General features: G+C 35.8%; 2 pseudogenes; one reads left to right on the top strand and one right to left on the bottom strand.

Annotated features, from left to right (window-relative positions):
* LOC107669745 (cytochrome P450 2M1-like) overlaps window positions 1-6301 on the top strand; it is a 7350-nt pseudogene extending 1049 nt beyond the window's left edge.
* Window positions 6116-27719, bottom strand: part of LOC107669747 (gastric inhibitory polypeptide receptor-like) — a 25121-nt pseudogene continuing 3517 nt past the window's right edge.

Raw genomic sequence — 27719 nt, 5'->3', positions numbered from 1 at the left:
ATTGAAAATTCAACATTCAAGATGACTTTGGGAAATGAGTGAATGCAACTAGTGAAAGATAACTGCAGACTGAGGAAATGGGTGAAAAGTTTATTAAGACTACCTAGTAAGTATAACAACTAAGTAAAGATAACTAATTAAATCTAAGTAAGGTAAACTATTGGATTTTACAGTGTATATACTTAGTTTCTGCTTGGATGGCTGTTGGGATATGCATTTTAACTCATTAGGTTGGAAAAAATCATTATATAAATAAATTAATTAATTCATTTATAATTAATTATAAAAATATATAATTAATTAATAGAAAAATTTAAAATGTAGGTGAGATTCTCAATCTTTCTCACCAGAGAGGATTAAAGATGCAATTTATAGGGCTGAATATTATACAAAGGCTCCCTTTACTGCTGTCGTTCAAAGATTAATTGTGCTTTTGCTTTTTTGCCCTCTGACTTGCTGACTAAAGCACATTATAACTCATACCATATCTGTACCACTTATAAATATGTATACATTTGCATAAATATTATTCATGGTTATTCATCAGTTCTTGCTGTTCTTCCCTTAGCTGAGTAAGAAGTATGGCTCTGTATTCACCATCTGGTTGGCAAACAGTCCTGTGGTGATCATTTCTGGATATCAAGCCCTAAAGGATACTATGATTGGTCTTGGTGAAGAATTCAGTGGCAGGGCCACCTATCCCCTGTTGATGATCACACTTGGATATGGTAGGTTCTCTAGACCATTGTTAATCATTACACTTTAATTAGTATTTTTGGGAGTTGGAGAGAGCAGGGAGTTGGAAAAACCATTTTTGTTTAACATAACACTAGAAATGTTGTTAACATTGTCTCAGGGGTTCTGTCCACCAGTGGACACCGTTGGAAGGAGATGCGCAGGGTCACTCTTATGACGCTGAAGAACTTTGGAATGGGCCGCAGGAGCATTGAGGAACGGGTCAGGGAGGAGGCTGAGAAACTTGTGGAAATGTTTAAAAAATGTAAAGGTAAAATCATTTAATATTCTTTGCATGTCCTCTTTTATATTCGGCTTATCAGTTGACATAAACTGAAAACTTTTGATCTTAATACCTTGATCTTATGTTATTTTCTCTTCAAAGGCTCTGCTTTCAGCCCTGCAGACATGCTGTCTAATACCGTGGCCAATGTGATCTGCAGCATTGTCTTTGGGCAAAGGTTTGAATTTGAGGATCCACAGTTTAAGTTTCAGTAAATTCTGTCTTCACTGTCCTCAGTAGCCCTATTGGACAGGTATTGTACTCCAAGAAGTTTTAATTTTCATGTATATTTTGTACACACTCTTAAAAATAAAGGTTAAGAGTGTTTTTCCCCAAAAGAACCTTCCCATGAACAGTTCTTAGAAAACCCTTTTTTTCACTATAAAGAACCTTTTGTGGAATGGAACTTTTTAGAGTGTAGTAAAACAAATAGGAGTGAAACAAATAGCCCCGCAACAGCAAATTTGTTTTCTGAATTAAATTTGTTATAATATTTTGGTTTTGTAAGTCATCTGAATATTTCATGCATAAATAGCTTTATTTTCTTTCTTTATAGATCTATAATGTATTTCCTAAGCTAGTCAGCCTCTTTCCTGGTAAACACCACCTGCTGTTTAGAGACGTAGACAAGGCCAGAGAGTACTGTAAACGTCAGGCCAAGGCACGGATAAATAATGTGGACCCCTCGTGCCCACAGGACTTAATTGATGCCTTTGTGCTAAAAATTCAAGAGGTAAAAATAAATGGAAACATATTTATCCTTTTTCCTGACGACAAACAGGTCCATTTAAATATTTGCTCATATTCTGCTTTTGAGACTGTGGGATAATTTTTGTATTAATTATTAATCACAGGAGAAATACAATCCTGACACAGAATACCATTTTGACAACTTGATTTCTCTGGTATGGAACTTGTTCAGTGCCGTCACAGAAACCACTTCATCCACCGTCAGACAAGCTTTGCTTCTGATGATGAAGCACCCAGACGTTCAAGGTGAGATCACACAAATGTCTTCTCTTTCCAAGCCTCAAGCAGAATCCAGAGTGTTTTTACTTTCACTTGTTCTGTACAGAGCGTGTTCAGAAGGAAATTGATGAGGTGGTAGGACAAGACCGTTGGTCCTCAGTAGAGGACAGACAAAACCTGCCGTATACAGATGCGGTAATCCACGAGATTCAGCGCAATATGGATCTCGCCCCCATCGCTGTCCCGCACAAGATGATGTGTGACACTGAATACAATGGTTATGTCATTCCTAAGGTATTCTTCTTATGTATTTACATGATATTTATTAAATAACTATGTATTATTATTTATGTCTGACTATTTGTTATATACATTTTTTTTCTAGGGGGTCATGGTTTTCCCACTGCTATCCTCTGTGCTTATAGACCCGAAAATGTGGAAGAACCCAAATTGCTTTGATCCAGAGAACTTCTTGGATGCAGATGGCCGATTTCAGAAAAACGATGCATTTGTTGTATTTGGCATGGGTGTGTTTAGAACTTCATTGTGCATATTAGACCATAAAAATGTTGTGCTTTATATGAAAACTAACCCTTAGGGGTGGGTGATATACCGGTAGACACGATTAACTGGTAGAAATGTGTCAACCAGTAGAGATTTTCGACTATCTGTAGAGATTTTCTCTATCGCCGTTACATGCCCACGTGACTTTGCTGTGCTATTTGGTCACGACAACTTTTTAAGCATTGCGGTTTAAAAACAAGTGAATTTAATAGTAAGAGAACTCATTTCACTATAAGCGTGCGCTGTCAGAGAGGTGCGTGCATGTGAGTGAGGGAGTATAGAACAGAGTTATTTTTGCCACTTCATAGGCTTTGAACGGTTAAATACACACATTTTGAACGTGTCAAACTGCCGTCATTTGCAAGTATCTTTATAAACACAGTAATTTAGGTCTTAAGTGAAAGCAAACAGCTGAGAAAGAAAACACATGTGTAACAGTATATTGGATCCAGGCAGCTCTTAAAGTGACAGCAGTCTAATATTCCTCCTGTCTGTCATTCATGTTAATCAAACAACAAAAGAGAGAAAATCTCACTGCTTTGGACTGAATCACTTTTTTAACTTTAATAATAAGAAATATATATTTACTTTACACAGTGAAGAATATGCAGTTTTTTTTATACATTCAATTACTTTTTACAATATATGTGGCATTTCTTGTTTATTTTTTACTGTAGTTTTTTTTGTCCTATTGCTTGTAATTAGTTTCTTATTCTTATTTAATTGCTGACTGTTTACATGTCTTCAGTGAGCTTGAGGTTTTTATTTTATTACATTTTTTATTATTTTTTTTATTTAGACTATTATTCGTTTTTTGTGATTTTGACACTGGTGACAAGAATTATGAAATGTCTATGGTATCAAAAAATGCGATATCATAAAGACCTTATTTAAAGCAAAAATAACTATATTGTGATATATATCACTACCATTAAATAAAATTACTCATATCGTGATATAACATTTTGGCCATATCGCCCACCCTAGAAGCCCGGTTTAGCCATGGAATTAAAAAAGGTAATTGCAACTTTTTCTTCAGAATTGCAGAATATAAACACAGAATTTTGTGAATTCTGACTTTTTCTTGCAATTCCAAGTTTACATCTCACAATTCTGTTTTTTTGTTTCCAAAAAGCAAAGTAATTGTGACTTTTTGTCCCCAATTTTTATTTTTTTTTAATTTTGAGATTTTCGGTTGAAGAAACGGGATTCCATAGAAAACTGAATAATTATGTTTCTCACTGTTTTAATACTAGGACAAAAATAACCATGTTAAATCAGTTAATCCTTTAAAGGGCAAATCACAGACAATAAAATGGCTGATACATGGAGAATAATTTCTGTCTGCTCTCTTGACAGGCAAGCGTGCGTGTCTTGGTGAGGCTCTGGCTCGTATAGAGCTCTTTATCTTCTTCACTTCCCTCCTTCAGCACTTCACCTTCAAAGCCACAGTGCCACTAGAGGAACTCGACACAACACCAACAAAGTGCAGTTTTGGCTGTATGCCCCGCACATACGACTGCTATGCCATTCCCAGGAAATAGAGGAACATGCCCAAAATGAACAAAGAAAACATTCATCTTATTCTCATTTCAGTTTGATGCTTTAATGGAAATAAATATGTCCAAAATGATATTATTGCACAAGTGTGTGTGTGTTTTTTGTGGCAAATACAACATTGATATTTAGCATACACGTTCCTGTCCTCAAGGAGTCTAGCCGGTTAACCCACTTTTTGCAGTGTGCGTGGATCTTAAACACAATATTAGGTGTCCTAACATGACATTTGTGGAATGTTTTGAAGGACATAAATGACTATTTTAAAAGTCAAACAATATTGGCACTTATAAACAACTGTTTAACATTTAAGTCTGCACAGTGCTTTTAGTTTTTCACACTTAAGTGCCATTCACACAGAATTCATATTGGCATTTAAAAACACAAGATGCAGGGTAGTGCAATGAGAGAGAAAAAGCCCACTAGTCTACAGATTTTTCCCATTTCACTGCCCTGCATCTCACGTTTTAAACTCTGTTCTCTGTGAATGGTACCTTGTTCTGTAATATGTAGATGATTACTGGGCAAAACATGAGTGAAAGACGTGTGATAAATAACTATGTACTGTATGTTTAACAACAGTGGCTTCGTGAGACCTAGACAAACCTTACCACATTACAACAAAGACATCCTACCAATATTTTTGACAAATTCATGCATGACCACAGACTCTTAGCACCCGGTTAATGCCATTCAAATGTGATAAAAGATTTCTTCAGGAGACGAACACAACTCTACAACACATCTATGCAGTTCTCACTGCATCCACTAGGTGGCTTTAGTTGTCAACGGAGCCGTGGAATAACCTCAACCCTTTGTGAAACCACCTCCGCTTGATGGATACAATTGAATTTAGATACAACATAATCTATTGTCTAAATCACAGTGAAAGCTCAGGTACAATATAGATATCACTATTATTACTGCACTCTTCTATCCATGTTGACAGAAAAAGAATGTCCAGGCGAAGTAACAAATAAAGAAGGCGTACAGTGTAAGAATTGATCTCAGTTCTTAGTGAGTGGTTCAAAAATGAGGGCATACTCTGATTTAAACCGTCATAAAGTTTTGGAAACAAACATTTTCTATGTTTAATATTTTTGTTACTGTTGCCTATTAACTAAAATACCTAGTAATCCGCTTTAAATTCTATTGTAGACATACAGTTCACAGTTGGGTTCTGTCATGGCACTAAATGAAAGGAGATTAGGCCATCGAGTGGAATGCAGAAGCATAAAAAATGAATTAGATTTCCTGCTGTTTAAGAGAACGCGTAGAGCACGCCATCCTGGTTGAGCGGGTTACATAAGAGCCATTTAAACCTTCATATTAGATATTGAACACCTCCAGAGGCACAATATCAAATCAGGGCGAGGATGTGACAATGTCAGGGGAACTGAAGTCTAGTACTGATTTGCTGTTCATGGACAAAAAAAAAAGTTAATTATTGGTGCCTATACTGTATGTACATACAATCTCCCCAAAAAGTATTTGGGCTCTTTAAACTGCACAAAAAATGAAACACTTTGCATTAAATAACAAAATATAAAACCAAGTGGCATCTGCAGTTATGATATATTCAAAAATTTTTCAAAGTTCTAAAATGCTCACAGAGGCTGAATTTGTATTCATAAATAGAGTAAAAGCATTAAATTTGTAAAATATTATCACAATTAAAATACCCGTTTCATATTTGAATATATTTTAAAAAGTACATTTATTCCTGTGATGGTAAAGCTGAATTTTCAGCATCATTACTCCAGTCTTCAGTGTCACATTGTCCTTCAGAAATCATTCTAATATCCATTTCTTATCATTATCTATGTTGAAAACTGCAGTTCTGCTTAATATTAGAAACTGTGCTTTTTCAGCATGCTATGATGAATAGGAAGTTCAAATGATAAGTATTTATTTGAAACAGCAATCTTTTGTAACTTCGTAAAAGTCACTTTTGATCAATTTAATGTATTCTTGCTGAATGAAAGTAGTAATTTCTTACAAATCTTACTGACCTCAAATTCTTAAATGGTATTGGATATGTGGCTTAAGGGTCCAAAAACTTTTTGGGGTTAACATACTGATGGCTATTTGGTGATTTTCCAGGCTAGGTGATGTTTGTGTGTCTTACCTGTGGACTTTGAACAGATAATCCTCATGCAATCAAAAATATAAACGACTTTGTGGTAAAGTAGGCAGTCTTTGAGTTGATCCACAATGTTGGCACATAACAGAATTAATCTAGAGTCCAAAATGAGGTATAGTGGTAAACCAGAAAAACACAAATAAAGAGGGTTGCCAGGTGTAATGTGAGAAACGTGATGTAGTAATATCCTTTTGATAGTTAAAAACAATGAGACACTCCATGATATCTGGCTTTGTTTGTCCAGTCCACATGGTTCAACAGTAGCTCTCAGAAAACATCACTGCTCCCTCTCCGGCGCACTGGGGTAATGCTGGCACATCCAGCCCGTTCAGAACCTGCTTTCGGGCAGAGATGTAGCAGTACGCCTTGCCTTTCTTTGCTCCGGGATGGTAGTGATGCTGAACAGCCGGTTGGGTGGCTGTGGGCGTTGGGTCCGAGGACAGTTGGCTGCCACTGTCCAGAGGGCAGTCTGGAGAGCAGGCTGGGTCGTGGTGACACTGAGGACCTGCACCTCCCTGCTGTATGTTGCTACCTGTATTACGTTGGTCCTCCAAAATGCTTATACCCAATTTCCATCGCTGCCATTTCTTTTTGATTTCTGACTGTACCTGGAATCAAAGACAGGATATGTCAGGGTTATTCCAAACTAAAATCATAAAAAAACACATTCAATACTAAATAAATAAAAAATAAAATATTAAAACATTGTTCCTTTAGTTTGTTGAAGTACTAAAATAACTAAAGCTAAATAAACTACAACTAAAAACTAAAACGTAATACAAACTATATAGACAGATTATTGCAATTAATCTTAATATTTTTTGGAACCCATGATACTTTTTCAGGATTCTTTGATGAATAAAAAGCATACAGCATTTATTCCAAATATAAATATTTTCTAACAACAGAAGTCTTCGCTATCACTTTTTACCAATTCAACACATCCTTGCTGAATAAAAGTATATTTTAAAAAATATTAAAAAAAAATAATTACTGACCCCAAACTTTTTAACAGGACTGTATATTACTACAAAAGATTTCTATTTTAAATACATGCTGTTCTTTTAAACATTTTATTCACCAAAGAATCCTGAAAAAAGTATTTCAGGTTCCAAAAAATATTATGCACCACAACTGTTTCCATCATTGATAATAAATCAGCATATTAGAACAAAATGCATGTTATTGTTTATATAGTACTGACCTGAATAACATTTAGTACTGCCCTTCAGAAGCTACAGAAGATACTTACATGTTTCCCAGAAGACAAAATAAGTTAAATTTAACCTGATATTAATATTATAGATATTAAAGGCTCTTAATGCATCGTTTTTTCTTCTGGAGCATCAGTGAGCGTTTGAACCTTCTGTAATCGTTGCATGTGAGTCCCTCCGTTGTCTTCAGTGTGAAAAGATTGTCTCTTAAAATCATACAGTCATTGTTGGAAAGGGTTCAAATACACAAAATAATGTTGCTGGAAAACAAAATAATTTATGGGACCTGAAGAACAGCAGGCAGTTTAACTGTTCGCATTTTGTATGATCCCTCTTATTTTGGTAAAATAATTAACATTTTGCAGATTTACAGGTGTATGTATACTTTTGACTTCAACTATATATATATATATAGAGCGAGAGAGAGGCGTCATGCCCATTCAAAGTGAGGGGGCACGTGCCCCCTCAGATTTCTGAGCCAAGTGAATTTTAAAATGCAGCTTCCAAAAGACAAAAAATAGCAGAATAATATTTTTTATATTCGATACAATCACACCGGTGTGATTAGATCGTTCAGTGCGGCACAGCATCAGCTGCTAAATTCAAATCTGCATTCGCTGAGCCAGAGACAGACGCGTTTGTACAGCGCTGCATTACAACCAATCACACTCGATTCTGTTGAGCTTATGAATGCAATGACCAATCAGAGACGTTCAGATGAGTCATCGCTGAAACGCCGTGTTTTGTTCACTTGCTCGCTGACTGAATTATAAACAACAAAGTGCAGATGTGCGTACGAATGTAAGTAAGATATTCATTTCACAGTGTAAACAGCTTCAGTGATTTTAATGGGAGTTTTTGAGAGTGTCTGAACTCTGGATAGACTGAATGAAAATGTTCTTTGCTCTCTGTAAAATAAAAGTGTTATAATTAGTAACTTACAATATTGTTATTAAATTCACATTAAATATAAAGTCAGTCGTATTAAAAATATTTTATGGCATGACACCCATATGTGTAGTTAATAGATTACACTATTAGTCCCCATCAGCCCCATCAGCATTTATTGATCAAATAACAATCTATAAAGGTGCAAAATGCATTTACTTACACATATTTGAGAATCGAGATATTTCCTGGTATAGTTAACACGTTTGGAAATGTTTTGAATAAAAAGGAAAAAATTAAATAAAACATAAGCCTATATCAGTTATACAGTGCTAACATGACTGCTGTGTGTCACATGACAAGCATGACCCCGCCCCATGTGCCCCCTCAAAAATCATGAGTGCATGACGTTTATACCCTGTATAAATATATATATAATTCAAACATAATTAAAAATTTTTTACAATTATGTAATTTAAAAATAATAGATGAATAATTACAATAGATTCCTCTTACCTCTTTATTGACAAAGCAGTATAATATGGCCACCAGAAAACCCTGTGGGGCAACAGGAACTGTTGTGTCAAAATGCATTAATTGTAAGGACATTCACTACATTCTAATAGCGCATGGTAAACAAAAAAGTAAGCACATTGTATGAACTAGGTCATGTTGTGACACGGTCTGTCTCTCTTGATTCCCTTAGTTGTACCTGAAAAGAATTGAAGAAGAGTTCAAAGAACAGGTTGACATTGCGAAGCACGCCCTCAGTCTGTTCCTCTGCCATCACAGCAAACACCACCTCATGAATCCCTAACAGGGGGATGAGGGTCAGCGTGGACTTGGCTAACCTGAGGGACCAAGAATATTAAAGACTCAGATTATTCAAAACACAATCCAGCTCATTTCACCTCAAAATATCAACTTTTCTTTAAAACCAAATTTAATATCAGGTGAAGGGTTCATTTCTTTTTTTTTTTTTTTAGAAAGAATTTATTTTTTATATTAATTCTTTCAGATAAAAAAACCAAAACAAACAAAAAAAAATCTAAATCTTTTAGGGTTTTTAAAAGTTTTAAGGGATATTTCACAGGCAGATTAAGTGACAACAGTGAGGCACTGTGGTTAAATCAAGAATCTAACTGGCCGCTATCATTGTTACCAATGTATTGTCAGATTTCAATCCACATTTTATTCCATTACGCATAAACAGGATATAAGCTTGAAGGCTAGAAATATAGTCTCTGGTGAGAAAAAAAAAGCTCCTTAAATGCATGCTACCCTCAAGGCTGACATTTGAAGAAGAGAATGAAAGATTTCCTTTAAAAAAGGTTGAAACATCAAAAGCTTGCTATAGGGCACTTTGTCACACATTTCCATTTTATGTAACATGGATGAATTCATACACAGATATTTTGCAAACACCAATAGATTAAGTAAATCTGAAAAATAGACAGATACTGATGAAAATAATATAAATTCATTTGTCGAAAACAGTCAAATTCTTACCTAAATTTATAATCTGTATATCTCATCTGATGTGCATTTAATTTGGAGACGAGGATCTGAATAATCCTTATAAATATAAAAAAGTTCACCTGCAAAACATGGTCATAATTCTTTTTAAATATAAATAGTTACACATAGAAAGTTCAGTGTAAAGATACACAAGACTTCTCATCCTGTGTAATGAAGGAAAATGCATAAATTATTCCAACTGAGTGTGGCGGATCGGCGGCCACAATCATTTCAGAGTGCACTAAAATAGTTCCTCAACACAATCCTCAAGAATGCTCCAGACTAATGAGTCATCCATGTATAATACATGAACGAGAGTATATTTAACTGGTTATTCATACCCTGCGTTCCAGATGACTCGGAACTTGGAATTCTCTGATCTCTCACTCAAAAATAACCACTGGAACACAGTCGGGGCAGATCCACATTGATGTTCCATTGGTTGCTTTCAAGTGGAAGTGGGAGAATTCCACGTTCTGAGTTATCTGTAAGCATATGTGAGTGACTATCAATACAGTCAGAGAACAAATTCAAATTTAAGACAAATTGAGGTAAAGACTCACTAAAATCGCCAAAAGGATTGGCGTTCGGATGATCCACCAATACGCCATATTTTCGTTGATCTCCCAGCACCTTGAGAAATGTGCAGGCACATTTGTAATGCTTAAGCAAAGCTGCTCTTAATCTTTAACCAAATGAAAAAAGCTGTTGCATCAAGACTTTTGGCACGTCTTACCTGGTGTTCTCATAAAGGTAACGAACAACTATCCAAGGCACCACAAAAAGCACAGGTGTTCCTGTTAGAAAAAAAATAGATGAAATACAAAACAGCACAGCAAGATCAAAATATCTGTATTTAATTCAATATTTCACATGCTAATATTTTAAATTAGAATATTATAATATTTTAATTGATTAAGTTTTACGCTTTCATTTTCATGACAATTGATCCAAAAAAAAAAGGAGTATGCATATTACACACCCCAGCCGATGAAGAGGTATACACAGAAGTAGCTGTTCTCTGAGAAGACCATCACCACCAGCAGGTTGTGAAGATATAGACCTTCTACCAGTAGCCAATAGTAGTTTGCCCCAACACAGTACTGCATCAAAACCTGAGCCACACGGCAGCCTGGCATCACCTGTGGGAGTTTAATGGAGGTTTACACAGAGCTGGGTAGTAACTGATTAAATGTAATCTGGATTGTGTAATCAGATTCCAAAAATCAAGTACTTGTAATTAGAGTATATTACATTTTATATTGCTCATAATCAGATTACAGTTATTTTAAATGGATTACATGATTACATATTAATCACACAATGGCAGCAAATCATTCTTAATTTATTAAGAAAGCACCTCTCAAGCAATTAGACCATGTATGAAACAAATATTTTTGTTAGCCAAACCACGTTCTTTCTCTTTGCTTTTTTACTGTATATTAATATGGTATGTTTAATGGTAAGTTTAAAACAAGTTAGTTAAAAAGTAATTTAAAAAGTAGTCAGAAAATATTACCTAAAATGAGTAACCTAGATTACATTACTAACTACAGTTTTCATCATGTAATCTGTAATCAGTAATGGACTACAATTTGTAAGTAATCCACCCAGCTCTGGGTTTACTGTACCAAACCATGTATTTTAATAGTTTTTCAGCAGGGGCGTTTTCTCCGAGGCGGCAAAATTGTAAAATAATCCACAGTGCAAAGATAAAACAACACAAATATTATAATATATAACATTAAAAAGTGTATAAATCACTTGTTTTTTAAAACGACACTGTCCAACAGCAACACCAGCATAAAACGGTAAGACGGGGGAGGCAGTGTCTCTCTTGCCTCCCCTGAGCCCACTGAGTTTTAACACATCCCCTAAAGTGTGCGGTGGGTTTCGTGGAAGGTAATTGGGAACGAATAGGGAAAAGTCCCATAAGAGAAGGCAATGCCTCCAATATTCTTTAATTGATCACGCTGTTAATGCGATAAATTTCGCCTCATTTTTATGCACATTCTGCATCCACAAATCTGAATTAATAAATAATTCTGTTAATGGGAAAACCAATAAAAAAGTGTGCATGTACAACTGTCACACTTAGATAACTTCCTTTGTCATGTCAAAATCAAAGTTGAAAGGACTTGAAAACATGACTTATAAGCTGATCTGTGACCAGTGTTTACCAAATTTTGATGACTGATGATAAGAGAATAAGTTGACTATTAAAGAGAACAGCTGAAGATCAGTTCACAAATAAAATATACATGAAATCTGAAATTTGTTATTGCATTCTTATAGTTTTTCTTTTGGAATAAATAATGCTTACAAAACAATACACTTGAGGAGATTTATACTTGGTTTTAATGAAAAGAACATACTTTAATGCAAAAATACAAAATAGAATGCTTCATTTATTTAAATAGCAAAATTTGTCAACATTAAGTGTAACTGGAACATGTTGTACACTTGTCTAAAAAAACCCTGAGGAACTGTCTCCCCATTTCAGAACACCACAGTTTTTTTTTAGCAAAGTTTTGCAATGTATAAGAACACACTCAAGCGAGTGTGTGTAGAGTCACTGTATTTCTGCTTACCTGGTCACTCAGAATGATCGAAACATCTTTGTTGTCCCTGAACTCAGGAGCATCTTTCATGAGAAGTGCGTCTCTCGTGAGGATGGACACAGCTCGCAGGATGAAAGAGGCAAACAGATTGGTGTGGATGTAATTACGTGTGCAGCGGAGCTTCCTGCAATATTACAAAGACCACAATGAAACTCATTTTATTCATGGAGATCTGAAACTGCAATTCTGCTGCTAAGCTAATGACCTCAGGTTATGGTGTTCAAGCACAAAATGACTATACATCCTCAGGGAAATCACACATTCATTACTGCATGCTGCATATGTAGGGCTGCACAATTAATTGATATGAAATCTTAATTATGATATGGACTTGTGTGATCATCAAACCTTAAGGTTCAGTGAACGAATTAGGCTTGGTATATTATGATATAATGTGATTCCTTTAGATCTACTGTGAGGGTTGTTTCATTTTCTCTTCTGCATGCCATTTTCTACTTGTCTTTCTGAAGAAAAGCTGTCACCCACCTGAATAGGAGAAGTATAACAAGGGCTAAAGACAGGCTGGCCAGGGATAGAGAGTAACCAACTGTGTACATCACCCTGAAATAGGCCAAGATCATCATCTGATTCTCCTGTGAAGACAGTGAGCAAAAGAATAGCACTATACAGACATAAGTCATTTTAATTCATGTGACTGCTCTGCAAGAAGAACCTTCTCAGATGTCTTGCGTGGGACATGAAGGCAACGCTTCAGAGCCCCGAGTAATTCATTCTTAGAGACTTTCAGACATTTGTCTAACTCTGTCATACTGACAGCCATTGAAAGCCTCAGGCGAAGAGTAATGATAGCTTTATATTCATGGATCACACTAGCGAGTAATAGCCTATAACTCTGGAAAATAACTCTGCGAGCAGGAGATAAAGTCTGCTGTGCCAATAAGAAATGAGTGCAGAGCTCTGCAAATGACACTAGTGTGGCTGCTTTCCAAGTGCTTTGGTTCGTGAAATTACAGAACTGCATAAAATTCATGCAGCTTGCTTCACATTTTACATAAATCCTCTATGCATCACAATCTAAATTGTTACATTCATTTCTTGTTTTTTTTTCAGTAAACATTTTTTTTAGTGGTTTTGAACAATGGCATGAACTTGTGCCTGACAGGGCACTGAAGAATTCAGATTTTAAGAAATGATAATTGACTTTATATAATAATCTGGTAGGGCAGGAGGTTAAAATTAAATTTTAATTTGAGCTGGAACAACAGCAAGTGGAATTTACTGAATTGCAACTTGAATTCAACAAAGCCAAACAACTAATTTCACTGTTTTAACATAGCATGAATAATTACATAATTAGCGTGACTAATTATGCCTATTTATTTCACAATCTGTAGATATGTTTATCAACTGATTAGTCATATTTCTCTAAACTAAGCTCTCTAACGGTCAAAAAAATTAACAGTCAGAAACAAATAATAAACAAATACCATACAGTACCACTAAAGGAGGTCTACCAAAACTTTATTTGTCATATCCTTTTTCAAAATGCTAAAAGGAAATTAATGCTTTTATTCAGCAATATGCATTAAATTGATCAAAAGTGACAGCAGACATTTATTATGCTCCAAAGATTTCTATTTCGAACAAATGCTGTTCTTTAGAATTTTCTATTCATCAAAGAATCTTGAAAATTATGATTTTCCACAAAAATATATTTAGCAGAACAGCTGTTCCCTTTCAAGGGAACTTCGAACTGCGTCCTCTAGGGGTCGCTATGGGGAACGCCTCATCGTGACCCGTGTCTGAAGCATACATTGAAAAAACACCAACAACATGTTGGCCGGCGACAGCCCATGACATCACTACCGGTGCGATTATAGTATAAATAGGCGCCGGGAGAACATGTCATTCTCTTTTTCGTCTTCACTGACCGTTTTGTTTGAAGCGTGCATTTCCGTGGTAAGAGCGATCTATATTCCTATCGTTATGGCGAGCACTAGCAAAGCGTTTAGAGGGTGTGTGCATCCGCGTCATCGTTATTTGACACCTGATGACACACGCGATGTCCTTGAGGGGGCAATCCGCGTTCACGACGACTGGCTAGCTATCTTTCTATGGGTGAGACGTCCTCTCTTAAAACTCCCTCCTTGCCATCTCGCTTAGACGGCAGGGCATACACTGCAGCAGGTCAGGCTGTTGCTTCGTTGCTCACAATGCGGTGCCCCAGGCATATTAGGCTGACCTGCTGGAAGACCTGGATAAAGGCGTAGTGATGTCATGGGCTGTCGCCGGCCAACGTGTTGTTGGTGTTTTTTCAATGTATGCTTCAGACACGGGTCACGACGAGGCGTTCCCCATAGCGACCCCTAGAGGACGCAGTTTCTCGTTCCCTACTCAGGGAACCATGGTTACATAAGTAACCTGAGACGTTTTCTTATAATGAAAACCTTACATACAGTACATAGAAAAAAAATACAATCTACTAAAATCTATTAGTGGTCTTCAGAACCACTGATAAACCATATACACCTATTTTTAGGTTTCTTTCTCATTTTACACACCATTTAATGCTCTGTTTGGGGTCACTTTACCTGTTTCTCCTGGTTGTCATCTGCATTGCATTGTGAGTGGTCTCTCCATGTGCGGCTGTCGTTGACGGTGAGCCACTGGCCATCTGGACCACATTCCCGCGACACAAACCCATTACGCACTACAGAGGACAGTAACAGACAACAGCTTTCAAACATGTCTAATATTTGAGAGTCCACTACGAACCTTTTTATTCATTCAGTCCTGACTGAACACAGTCACATAAATTATAACCAGCGGCATAATTCATAATGTGCTAACAAAAACACCATTATTGCTCATTCTTATGGTTCGCATGTTCTAAAAGAATGCAACACTGACTGAAAAAAGGTACAAAACTGTCACTGAAGCAGTACCCTTTCAAAATACTAATACTAAAAGTACCGTATTTAGTGCTTGTACTAATGCTAATACCAAAATACTACTATGCACACTTTAGGTACAAAATTACAGTATGTACCTCTAATATGTACCATTTAGGGGTAAATAAGGTACAAAGATGTACCTTTTAGCTTTTGTACCTTAGGGTACCACCTCAGTTTGTATCTTTGTATTATGAGGGTGTATGGTTTTTACCTGGCAGAAAATAAAATGGCAATAAGAACAGCTTAGAAACTACATATAAATGTCCTGATACCCACTCACAACACCCTAGGATTATACCAACAGGTTTTGCATGATTCATACAGAAAATCCCATAATTGGATTTATAGGCACAATATGTAAGATTTTTTTATTAAAATATTCAAAAACCACTAGAACAGTGTTATATATTTTGCTGACTTGTGTACTTACATTATCCCAAATGTTTCGAAGAATGTTTAAATCCAGAGAAATAAGCAATTTTAACTAGTGACACGGGTCGTGTCTATAGTGTCATTGTGTCGCCTGCCAGTGATGTCATAACCCCTCGATTTCCGATTTTGTTTTGTAGAAAACATGGAAACACCAAAGACGCTTTAATATGTTGTGCGTTTTAATAGACCGGTGACGACCGCACAGAGTAGCATTATAACAGAACTTTCAAATGTATCTAGTATGATAAAACAGCGCTGCTTTTTTTCCCCCACATACGCACAACCGGAAGGAGCGGAAGCGGTCGACTGTGGCATAATAAAAGCTCCGCTGCTTTCGAGCTGTGTGTCACGCTCGTTCAGCGGCCTCGTTTCACTTCGACAGCTTTCAGCCTCACCCTGCTTCATTCTACTACGTTAATAAATCATTAGCTCATCCATGAACATGATTTCTGCCCGAGTCTCGTCGCATTGCATCGGCTGTGGGGATGAAGACCACAGCTCCCATGATTCCACACTCAGTCACTGCGTCATCAAACTACGCCTATGTCTCTTTGTTTATTTTGAATACGCGCCCTCCAGCGGCGAAAATTACATATTGTGCCTTTAACATAAACATGATTTTAAGAAAAGCAAGGGTTTGAAAATTCTGTCATCATTTATTCACCTTAATGTTCGGCTCCCATTGACTTCCATTGCATTTTTTGTCATACAATGAAAGTCAAGGGAAAACAAAACTGTTTAGTTACAACATTCTTCAAAATATCATCTTTTACGTTTCACAAGTAAATCTAAGTTTGGAATGACACAAGAGTGAGTGATGTCAAAATTTTTGGGTAGACTATCCCTTTAAGCTTTAAGATGTGATTAAATTGGTGAACTGCATGAAATTTGTAAAACATATTTTTATTTTTCCATGCCAATAGGCACTATTATTGGCAGCCATACCTTGATCATACCAAGGCAGATACCAGGGGCACGGCACTTTCACAGTTGTGTTGGGAACTCCATCTGTCCAACAAGCGTACATATCAAACATGCTTTTGCAAAACAAACCTAATGGAGAAAATAGACTTAATGTGAATATGACACTGATCCAGACAGGTTCAATACTTTTATATAACTCCTGTCAAAGCTTACATTATATATGAAATTGTATATCTAATTGTCAAATTCCATGTCAGAAGTGTAACGTTATCCTTATTGACACTCCTTAGGCAAGCAAGATTTATATTGCGAGAAAGATTAATGACAAACATTTAGAGTGGTTAGTGAAACGTTCCTCTGTGTGTTTAAGTCTCTTTATAGACAGTAAATCTCAACTCCGATACCTGTTCCATTCCTGCACTGTGTCCTTCACCGTCTTCCCACTCACACTCTGAAAGACACATATGACACCAGGATACATCTATCTCAAAATGAAATCAAAATTGCCCTTATTTACTGCTTTGATACATATTTCTAGTCTTATTGTCCTAAATTCATCACCCTACATGCAAGAAATTCTGACAGTTATTCATGCTTTTTGCCACACTTTTTACAAATAAAGTTTTTTTTATTGACATTGATGGTTCCGTGAAGAACCCTCAACATCCAAAGAACCTTTTCATTGCATAAAAGGTTCTTTAGATTATTCAAATGTTCTTAACACTAAGAAAAAATGGTTCTTTAAAGAACTGTTCACTGAAAGTTTCTTTGATGAACCCAAAAATGGTTAAGGCATCGCTGCAAAAACACTCTTCTGCAACTTTTTTTGTCAAGTACAATGAAAGTCTAAAACCTTCAAGTTCACAAATGCCAAAAAAGCACTATAAAAGTAACATAAGTAATAGGTATTGCAGGACATATGAGCTCTTTCACACACACACACACACACACACACACACACACACAGAGAGACGTGCTGTCTTTTGCTGTAAAATGTATATGTTGATCAATACCTCAGCTCTGCACAGGACAGCTAGAGTGAGGAGGAAGATGGTGGGGGTGCTCTTCATCACTAAGACAGGTACCAGGGGCCATACATCTTAAAGCTGGGCCCTCGTCCAACCAGAACCAGGGTAGGCCATTCTTTCAGACCTACGTGCCACCAGCTCCACCCTTCAGGATCGAAACACAACAGAGAATTCTAAGGGAAGCATAGATCTGACAGCTCGAAAAAAATTAACAACCAGATGGCTCCAAGCTCTTGAATCTCCAGTCTCTGTCTGCCTATACTTTATGTGGCCTTATTAAATCTTCTGCAATAAAACATTACACATGAAAGTAGCCCATCTGACCCAAACCTGCATTAACTTGACATAAAGGTTTGTCACTTTTTCCTTAGACATGTACATATGTAGTTCATTCTTTCCATAGTCCAAACAAGCAATTTGTCATCCACTTCAGAAACACCAGACCTGCCAGTAAAGAGTAAAGGTCCTTGCACACGGAGTCTGAAGATTTTTCTTTTTTTTTTTCGTATTCGTTATCCTTTCCTATCAAAATGCTTGCTACAGATGCGAAAACGAAGAAAATCGAGCCTGATCCGAAGTTGTTTATGACGGACGAAAGTTTTGGAGGCAGTGTGTAAACGTGATTGTTATTTTTTAATGTGCGAAAATTTTGGATGAGAGTTTCGGACTCGGTGTGCAAAGACCTTAATAAAACTCAATATTTAAAAACATTAGTTATTTAATATCACTGATAAATGCAATCTTGAACAAATCTCATTTTTACATGTTTTTTGTTATTTTAGCATTTTAAGCTTATCTAATTAATGTAGAATTTAAAAATAGCATAGAATATCAGACATTTATGAGCAATAACATTTTTAATATTATTCATTTTCAGACCCTCTCTAAAATCAGAGAAATGACATTGCGCAAACCAGAAGAACTAAATACACCGAGAAAATTCCCTTGAAATTCACAGAATACAGTGGATTAGAACATGAATTATAGATGAGGAAACCACATAAAAGATTAGTAGTTTCTCTAAAAATAAAAACGGCCTTTGTCAAAATTGGGTGACTGAGCCCTTCAGCAGACAACAAAAGCCAGACACTGCTGCTAAATCTCAGCTCAATCGATCATGGTTCATGGAGGAAGGTCATTTGAGCTCCTTTCCTGAGAAACAGTTGACTGAAGTCTCTTCAAGCGTGCTCAAAAGGAGGAAACAGTATGTTTAATCCAGATGATGTAAATAAAGGAGTGTCCTGCTAAATCATGTATGATCAGGTTGGTGTTGAATAATTTAGTTGGTTTTGTGTTAAACAGGCTGGAAAGTGCTGAGGGTATAAACAAACCCACACGGTGGACTTAAAGAAGGAAATTCAGGAAGAGGACACCCATGTAATCACCCATGCGATCACATTGTTAGCGGAATATAAACAGAGTTTACTTCTTCCTCTTAAACTTGTAATTTCAATAATGAAATGAAAAGGGAAAACTTTGACCTTGAGTACAGTCTGTGCTCAAATTCTTAATGCTTGAGTTGCTAATTATGATTATATAATTAGTTATGTAGTTGGTTATATAAACATGAAAACTGGTAATATTTCCTTCAAAGGTTTCCCTAATAGTGGTACAATGAAGTAGTTTTGAACTGGTTTTGTTTCAGTACCCAAATGTTTGGATACTGACCCAATTTAGTACCAAAATTACTGTATTACAGAGCAAATATTTGAATTTATTATACACATAATATGTATAATATTATAGTTTTACATAATAGTATTACTTTATACAAAACTATTTGCATCACATTAACAGAATAGATCAAAACGGACAATTTTAGTATTTAAATGACTCTAATATTTCAATAGTGTCATGCTTTTTTGCATAATGTGTTTGGCACAATTCATGATTAACCATGTGTTTTTTTTAGGATTTTTTTTGATGATGATGACGATGATAATGATGAGGGCCAGAGATGAATTTGTGCCAAAATACAGTAATATCAACAACAAAACGTCTCCCTATTAAATCATATTTTGCTTAATTGTTGCATTTTAATTTGATTGCATTTAGCATTGTCTTCCCCAGTCATCTATGGCCCTAGAACTAGATGTTTGAGAAAGCATTCTGAGCATATGTCATCAGCCTTTATTTATGTGACGATTGTGTTGTCATGATGCTACCATTAAAGTTCTGGGCACATTTTTAAACAAATAATTTCTAAGTGGGGAGTGCTGCATTACGCAACAAATTAGCCATGAAGGCCAGAAAGCAATTCTGCAATGTTTGTATTGCATCACCTTTAAAGTTATTTGGATTAATTCATCGAGTATACTTAACCCAGGATATCCATTTGTGCCCCAGCCAAAAATATAATTACCAAACCCTGGACACAGTCAAATGACACTAAATCACAACAGCTTGCCAACCCTTATGGCACACCAACCGACATTTCACAAGCAACCATTTAAGGATAAAGAGGTCATTAGACAATACATCTCTTAAAGGCAAGAGCATTCGCCTGTGTTTTATTCCAGGCATATCATTTTCCATAAGACAATCATCAGAGCAACACTGCTCAGGCACAACATCACAGAGCTGCTGGAAAAAAGTCATAATTTTGGTCAGACAAATCAACTAGGCCCACTGATTAACTGTACATCACAATATGAAAAAAATAACACAGAATGTAAGTAGACAGTGTAGTCATTTAGCAAATAAAAAGTTGTTTAGTTTATTATTAATTTACTTACAGTACACTTAATACAGGCACAATCCTCCTGGAGTAACCTGGAGTAAAGTTTCTTAGTCAAAGTCTCAATGATGATATCTCATGACTCCTTGTGGGATTTAAACCAGCAACCATCAGGTTACCAGCCCTGAATCATATTCCACACCACTTACATTACCGTTCAAAAGCTTGGTTGTCTGTCAGATTGTATTTAAGCTTTTGAAAATCTCATATGCTCACCACGGATGCATTTATTTGATCAATATAAATAAAAAAGGTGATATTGTGAAATATTATTACAGTTTAAAATACCCGTTTACTATTTGAGTATATTTTAAAACATTTATTTCTGATGGCAAAGCTGAATTTTCAGCAGTCATTACTCCAGTCATTTTTAATATTATTCATTTTCAGACCCTCTCTAAAATCAGAGAAATGACATTGCGCAAACCAGAAGAACTAAATACACCGAGAAAATTCCCTTGAAATTCACAGAATACAGTGGATTAGAACATGAATTATAGATGAGGAAACCACATAAAAGATTAGTAGTTTCTCTAAAAATAAAAACGGCCTTTGTCAAAATTGGGTGACTGAGCCCTTCAGCAGACAACAAAAGCCAGACACTGCTGCTAAATCTCAGCTCAATCGATCATGGTTCATGGAGGAAGGTCATTTGAGCTCCTTTCCTGAGAAACAGTTGACTGAAGTCTCTTCAAGCGTGCTCAAAAGGAGGAAACAGTATGTTTAATCCAGATGATGTAAATAAAGGAGTGTCCTGCTAAATCATGTATGATCAGGTTGGTGTTGAATAATTTAGTTGGTTTTGTGTTAAACAGGCTGGAAAGTGCTGAGGGTATAAACAAACCCACACGGTGGACTTAAAGAAGGAAATTCAGGAAGAGGACACCCATGTAATCACCCATGCGATCACATTGTTAGCGGAATATAAACAGAGTTTACTTCTTCCTCTTAAACTTGTAATTTCAATAATGAAATGAAAAGGGAAAACTTTGACCTTGAGTACAGTCTGTGCTCAAATTCTTAATGCTTGAGTTGCTAATTATGATTATATAATTAGTTATGTAGTTGGTTATATAAACATGAAAACTGGTAATATTTCCTTCAAAGGTTTCCCTAATAGTGGTACAATGAAGTAGTTTTGAACTGGTTTTGTTTCAGTACCCAAATGTTTGGATACTGACCCAATTTAGTACCAAAATTACTGTATTACAGAGCAAATATTTGAATTTATTATACACATAATATGTATAATATTATAGTTTTACATAATAGTATTACTTTATACAAAACTATTTGCATCACATTAACAGAATAGATCAAAACGGACAATTTTAGTATTTAAATGACTCTAATATTTCAATAGTGTCATGCTTTTTTGCATAATGTGTTTGGCACAATTCATGATTAACCATGTGTTTTTTTTAGGATTTTTTTTGATGATGATGACGATGATAATGATGAGGGCCAGAGATGAATTTGTGCCAAAATACAGTAATATCAACAACAAAACGTCTCCCTATTAAATCATATTTTGCTTAATTGTTGCATTTTAATTTGATTGCATTTAGCATTGTCTTCCCCAGTCATCTATGGCCCTAGAACTAGATGTTTGAGAAAGCATTCTGAGCATATGTCATCAGCCTTTATTTATGTGACGATTGTGTTGTCATGATGCTACCATTAAAGTTCTGGGCACATTTTTAAACAAATAATTTCTAAGTGGGGAGTGCTGCATTACGCAACAAATTAGCCATGAAGGCCAGAAAGCAATTCTGCAATGTTTGTATTGCATCACCTTTAAAGTTATTTGGATTAATTCATCGAGTATACTTAACCCAGGATATCCATTTGTGCCCCAGCCAAAAATATAATTACCAAACCCTGGACACAGTCAAATGACACTAAATCACAACAGCTTGCCAACCCTTATGGCACACCAACCGACATTTCACAAGCAACCATTTAAGGATAAAGAGGTCATTAGACAATACATCTCTTAAAGGCAAGAGCATTCGCCTGTGTTTTATTCCAGGCATATCATTTTCCATAAGACAATCATCAGAGCAACACTGCTCAGGCACAACATCACAGAGCTGCTGGAAAAAAGTCATAATTTTGGTCAGACAAATCAACTAGGCCCACTGATTAACTGTACATCACAATATGAAAAAAATAACACAGAATGTAAGTAGACAGTGTAGTCATTTAGCAAATAAAAAGTTGTTTAGTTTATTATTAATTTACTTACAGTACACTTAATACAGGCACAATCCTCCTGGAGTAACCTGGAGTAAAGTTTCTTAGTCAAAGTCTCAATGATGATATCTCATGACTCCTTGTGGGATTTAAACCAGCAACCATCAGGTTACCAGCCCTGAATCATATTCCACACCACTTACATTACCGTTCAAAAGCTTGGTTGTCTGTCAGATTGTATTTAAGCTTTTGAAAATCTCATATGCTCACCACGGATGCATTTATTTGATCAATATAAATAAAAAAGGTGATATTGTGAAATATTATTACAGTTTAAAATACCCGTTTACTATTTGAGTATATTTTAAAACATTTATTTCTGATGGCAAAGCTGAATTTTCAGCAGTCATTACTCCAGTCTTCAGTGTTAAATGATCCTCAGAAATCATTCAATATGAAGAGCTCAGATGCAAAAGCCTCCAAGTACCAAGTACAATTTTCTTCTAAAATGATCATTTTTCTCAGGCTCCTATGTTTATGTTCAGTTATTTCACTTTAACAGCAATGAAAAGAACCTATTCATTGCAATTAAAGTGAAATTACTGAACCCACACAAAGGAGTATGATAAAAATGCTAATTTTAGAAGAAAATTTCAAACGGCACTTAGAGGCTTTTGCATCTGAGCTCTTCATATGCTGATTTACTGTTCAAGAAACATTTATTATTAAAATATATAAAACAGTTGTGCTGCTTAATATTTCTGAATAAACTGATATTTTTCATGATTATTTGATTAAATGGTTTCAAAGAACCACATTTATCTGAAATAAAAATCTTTTGCAACAATGTAAGATCTTCACTGTCACTCTTGATCAGTTGAATGCATGCTTGCTAAATAAAATTATTAATTTATTTTAAAAAGTCTTATTGATGCAAACTTTTAAACAGTTTATGACTTAATTTTGTCTGTAAAATAATGACTTTTGGACAGACAGAAATTCCAACATGAAGTTGGTGACATCATGTATTTCATATCAAGTAAAATAATTTGCAATAAGGACCAGATCAAGTAAAATAATTTGCAATAAGGACCAGACTTTGTCTAATTATGCAAAAATGTCATTAATGTAACCATAGGAAAAAACATGTTTTTTTAACTAAATTCTCGTGTGTTTCAGCAAACAATCAATGCAAGTTAAGGAAAGCATCAGTACATCTTGATTTTTCACATTACTTGAAATTCAACCAAAACTGAATTTGGGATTGGCGACTTATAAGAGGCCTGCCCTTCACTTAAAGCTCTGGCAGAAATAGAAAGTGAAAAGAGAGTTTTGTTGTTTTTTTCTCTCCAGAGTAATAGCTTATGTCTTAGGCGGTCCTGCACTCAGAGACCTTCATACACTATATAGGGCTGTCAAAATGCCTGAAAAACTAAATTAGAATTTTTTACTTAAATATTATCAATATTCGAATTATATTCGAATTTAAAAGGCATAATTTCAGTTAGGGGGAAAAAAAAAGCTTTTGGCTTCTCCCCTGAGGCCACAGGAGGGCAAAATATTATGCACGTTTTTTCAAAGCATAATAAAATAACAGGACTATCTTTGAAAAAAGTGCATAATGTTTAAAATAATGTTTATAAACTTTATATAATTAATAAAGTTGCTTAAACCGTTAGAAACAAAACAGCATCGTGCATGTATGTATAGTTTAATACAAAGGACCGAAAACCAATCACAAAGAGTACTTTCTTCATTTAAAAATTTGAGATGCAGTGGGATGGGGAAAACCGCCATAAAGTCTTGAGACATGTTTTTTAAAAGTTGAACTTACATTAATTTTACATAGCTTTCTAAACATGCGGCTCTCTTGTGCGAGACGCGAGTGCAACGGTGATAGATGTCCCTCTAGAAAATGCGATAAATATGTGTTCTGTGTGAACAGCTTGGTTTCGGTTTTGACGTAAACAACATCTTCCCCGCATTGATTGTTCTCTTTTTCTACAATATTTTGAATACAATATTTTGAATGTAGCAGCGCCGCATCTAGTGGGTTCAACTGGATAGGCTAACAAAAGCATTCAAATGCAATGACATAGCATAATGACATAGTCATCGCATTTCGTGCACCACTGATAAGGCTGGCTGACACACACCAAAAACGTTGCATTCGAATGTGGATTTTTATTTTAAATTCGATGAATATTCGAAATTCAAATTTTTTTTTGACAGCCCTACACACTAACAGTGTGTCTGATAAATGCAACACCAACTAAACCTTAAAAGCAGCAACAACATTAGTGAGCCAGATTAGCTACGGCTATATACTTGCTTACACAACTCACAGGCTGCCTGCAGTCTGACCTCAAATGCACCATCATTTATTACCCATGTAAGTAGACAACATATCCTACAGTCTACAGTGGCATCTATCTATGCACTTTTTAAAGGAGTAGTTCACCCAAAAAAATTTGCTGAAAATATACTCACCCTTAGGCCCTCCGAGATGTAGATGAGTTTGTTTCTTCATCAGAACAGATTTGAAAAAATGTAGCATTAAATCACTTGCTCACCAATGGATCTGCAGTGAATGGGTGCCGTCAGAATGAGAGACACATTTCTTCAAATCTGTTCTGATGAAGAAACAATCTCATCTACATCTTGGATGGCCTGAGAGTGAGTTCAGCAAATTTGTATTTTTTGGGTGAACTATTACTTTAATTAATTTTAAAACGGTTACATCAGGCTTGCACTATCAAGTGTCCAGCATCATATTCCTGTCATTTTATAATGTGAACAAATACAGAATACGTCAAAGTTCACAGTCGTTTGCAAAAGGCATTTTTACTAGAAATGTAGCTCACCCCGCACAGAATAGACAGCCATTGCTTTAAATTGCCCCTGGATAGTTTGATTTAGATGTTGCTTTGTTAGTTTGACAAGCCAAATATAATTCATATAAATTATCAAAGGTCTGTATTGTGTTTGATGGGTGAGTGTTGTTCTCCGCTCAGAGAACTGGAATGCAGAATGGGCATGTTTGGAGGTCTATTAAAGCATTGAAACCCAGGACCTCCTCGGTACTAAATTTAATGACATACACTCTCTGTTCAAAGCAGCTTGTTTAACATTCCTATACTACATCTTTCATAGTGATCTATGAAAATTAAAAATGGTTTCCCAAAACCAGCCCAAGAGTTCGAGGGGTCAAAAAGTAAAAACGTGGATATTCCATTAGCCGTATCAGATTATTTATATCTACAGGACTGTAATGCATCCTCTGTGGGCATATGCAGTCCAGCCTTTGTTTGGAGAGTGATTTAGAAATATATATTTTTAAAGCTGGAACTGACAATAAGTTCCACAAGAATATAATAGTTTGCTGACAGTTTAGTAAGGACCAATTCTCACTATTAACTAGGCTAGTTGCTTATTAGCATGCCGATTAATAACATATTGGCTGTTTATTAGCACTTATAAAGCACATATTCTCCATGACCATATTCTACATCCCTAATACCTAAATTGAATAACTACCAACCTTACCAACTATTAATAAGCAGCTTGTTGAGTTGCTTGTTTTAGGAAGCCAAAAACATGTAGAAGAATTCTGTGAGGTCAAAATAAGCATATAGTGAAACCATATTTTGCTTGAAAACAGAGTATGTACCTGTTCTAATCTCTTGAGAAAACATAACCTATTTTACATTTCATATGAATGCGTACAACTTTGAAATAAAAACTAAGAATAAAGGTACATTCTTAAAACTAACTATTAGTGGGGAGTAAGAATATTGCATGAAAACGTACGACTGAAATCATACAAATTCATAAAAAGTAACCACCAATTTGCCAAAATTTAAAATAGTTACGAACTGCCATGAGAGTGTGTTGGTAAGACCATAATAGTACCTCCCAAATGTCAAAGTCCATCCAAGATCTTATGTGCCTCTTTTTTACATAATTTGATTTATGCTCCTAAAATTTGTAAACAATAGATTTCCTATTACAATTCAGACTGTAATACTGCCTTACAAAGGCAAAACACAGACACAGCGAAAATGACTTCAAATTCAGTTTTTTTTTAATATGCACTTTTACTCTGAATCTGCATTTTTCCTTTTTTTGTAGAGCAGAAATCTCCATCTCACAAAATATTAACGTCACTTTTAACTACAAAAACTACACCTTTATTTTCAAGTCTCTCGTTTTTAATGAGAAAATCATGTATTGAATTCCTTTCTGGTACGGTTCTCCAAACCGAGTATTCGGTGGATGTTCAGTGAACCGTGAAACACTGCAATATTCACCCAACATTCAACCCACCACGCTGCACATCCACTCTCTGACGACGTGTTTCAAAACAATCATTAACACATCATCTGAAAATAGACAGTCTAGTTAGTTTCTATTTCTGGTAAAAGCAAATGCAAGATACTCCTGAGACCCACAGCTGTAGGAACATTATACTTGTGGTCAGGATCAGCCTGGCGTATCCCAAAGTAGTGAAATAAAAAACCATTGTACGATCCAGGAATAAATCAAACACTGATGCCGGTATACAACGGGAAGGCCGTGAACATAAATATTTAAAGACAACCAAAAAAAGTAATGGGTGTAAAACCCTTTGGCACTTGAAAACAGGGTGCATAATCAAATAGGACAGTGCTTTCTTCAGGTCTTACGGCATATTTATGTTTCCCTTTCATGGGAACTTCGAACTGCGTCCTCTAGGGGTCGCTATGGGGAACGCCTCGTCGTGACCCGTGTCTGAAGCATACATTGAAAAAACACCAACTCGTTGGCCGGCGACAGCCATGACGTCACTACCGTTGCAACTATAGTATAAATAGGCGCCGGGAGCTACACATCATTCTCTTCTTCGTCTTCATTGACTGTTTTGTTTGAAGCGTGCATTTCTGTGGTAAGAGCGATCTCTATTTATCTCATTATGGCGAGCACTAGCAAAGCATTTAAGGATGTGTGCATCCGTGT

This window comes from Sinocyclocheilus anshuiensis, unplaced genomic scaffold (genome assembly GCF_001515605.1).
Source record: "Sinocyclocheilus anshuiensis isolate Anshui unplaced genomic scaffold, SAMN03320099.WGS_v1.1 scaffold684, whole genome shotgun sequence".
NCBI lineage: Eukaryota > Metazoa > Chordata > Actinopteri > Cypriniformes > Cyprinidae > Sinocyclocheilus > Sinocyclocheilus anshuiensis.
The sequence above is the reverse complement of the archived record's forward strand: the minus strand, read 5'-3'. Positions and strand labels throughout refer to the sequence as shown.